The following is a 2,270-nucleotide window of genomic DNA, read 5'->3' as shown; positions in this document are numbered from 1 at the left end:
TCCATCCATCCATCCATCCATCCATCCATCCATCCATCCATCCATCCATCCATCCATCCATCCATCCATCCATCCATCCATCCATCCATCCAAAGAGTAAAGAGTAAAGAGTAAAGAGTAAAGAGTAAAGAGTAAAGAGTAAAGAGTAAAGAGTAAAGAGTAAAGAGTAAAGAGTAAAGAGTAAAGAGTAAAGAGTAAAGAGTAAAGAGTAAAGAGTAAAGAGTAAAGAGTAAAGAGTAAAGAGTAAAGAGTAAAGAGTAAAGAGTAAAGAGTAAAGAGTAAAGAGTAAAGAGTAAAGAGTAAAGAGTAAAGAGTAAAGAGTAAAGAGTAAAGAGTAAAGAGTAAAGAGTAAAGAGTAAAGAGTAAAGAGTAAAGAGTAAAGAGTAAAGAGTAAAGAGTAAAGAGTAAAGAGTAAAGAGTAAAGAGTAAAGAGTAAAGAGTAAAGAGTAAAGAGTAAAGAGTAAGGAGTAAAGAGTAAAGAGTAAAGAGTAAAGAGTAAAGAGTAAAGAGTTGAAAATAGAAAGTATAAAACATATAGAAAAAAGGATATGTAGCAAAAAGCAAAAAAAAAATAAAAAAGTAAAGTTAAACGTAGAAACAAAAACAAAGTTGGAAATCAAAAGTGAAAAGTCGAAAATTAAAAGCGGAATTTTTTGGTCAAGCTGGGTCATGATATGAGATTATTAACACCATACTAGATGATAGATGATACACAATGGTAAAGTGTATATATAAAGGCAAGAACGTTGAATAATTATAAAAATTAAATTTGTGACCTATTTTAATCGTGTCTTCTCAGATTAAAAAACTTACCTTGTATCTTAAAAGTTCGAGATTATAACTTTTTTAATACTTTTACTAAAATTTGAATTTTGTTGTTGTTGGCCGCGAGTGTTTCATGTTATGTGCTCTAACTTTGAAAGCATAAGTTAAATAGCCCATTCAAAGGCTTGATGACCTTTTTAAGCTTCATGAAGCGACACATCTCTCAAAATTAGGGTTACGCAATAAAATCTAATGTTTCCAAAAATGTGAACACTTCCGCAGGGGATGACCTACCAGCAAAACAACCAACGAGATAAAAGTGTTAAAATATTTATTGGATATGATTTGCGTAACCTCCGTTTCCTGTGTTGCTGCCTCTTTTAGCTGTTTATAACAATTTCCTCTGTGCCTTCATCTCACACTTCTGAGGTTGGGCGAATGACTATAGCCATTTCTTTTAATATAGCAGGTATTGCCAGCGCACCTTCCTCAAAATGTACGATTCATCGTATTTCGCGTGAATCCGTCTCTGCACTCATATACTCTTTAAGAAAGTGAAAAAACGAGGGGAACAGGTAAAATTGGAGGAAGTTTCCTACTTTAAAGCAGCGAACGGTAATATCCGGAATGCCTCACAGCCTCACAGGATAATTCACGATTTTGAAGAGGGTTACCTAGCTTCAAAATGGGAATCATTTTTTATCAGCAGACTCATCCGGCAAATATTTATCACGAGCGGTTTCGCAATTTGAAACTCAATCTTCAATCAATATATTCAGGCTCGCTGCACTGGTGAGTGAGGTGTCACTTTTTGTTCCCGCGCTATGGAGCCTGTAATCATCGTTAAACCGAAACATGATAACAGCCTGACTCAAGTGACTGGTCAGTAATTACACAATATGCGGCACATTGAGGAGGCGGTTCGTGACACGAAAACAAAAAGTGACCTTTAATAACGAAATAATTACCGCTCATCGAGATCACAGTGGTTAACCGGCAATTTAACCGCATTGTCCTGTAAGGTCAAAATGGTCGATTAATATTGCAATGCAATCGAGAGCAATTGATAAAATTCATTTGGATGAGAAAACTTATATCATTATGTTAGAAGATATATTCACAAGAATAAAACTTTTGTTGGAATCTATTGCCTTTCCGGAGAAAACTATCCTGTTTCCGATATAACATCAACTGGAACAGCATCTGCCACCGCAAAAACTTTGTTTTGACGAATGACCCGCAGAAAACTGTTCCACTACAAATTGCAAATTGTTCCGAGCAAAGAAACGCCATTTCCATTACTGGGTAGCATGTTGCAAGAGGACAAACAGCAGCCAACCAGATACCATCGGAACGGACTAGAAGTATGTATTTCTTTTTTTTTGCATAACATCGCATACCAATCTTCCTGCCAAGCAGAAGTTGCAGTAGTTTTGTACCTTTGCAACTTCGCCGTTCCATTGCATACCGTTATTCATAATCCCGTCTGTAGCAGCAGCGGGTCC

This window comes from Sabethes cyaneus, chromosome 2 (genome assembly GCF_943734655.1).
Source record: "Sabethes cyaneus chromosome 2, idSabCyanKW18_F2, whole genome shotgun sequence".
Classification (NCBI taxonomy): domain Eukaryota; kingdom Metazoa; phylum Arthropoda; class Insecta; order Diptera; family Culicidae; genus Sabethes; species Sabethes cyaneus.
This window is presented reverse-complemented; position numbering follows the sequence as displayed.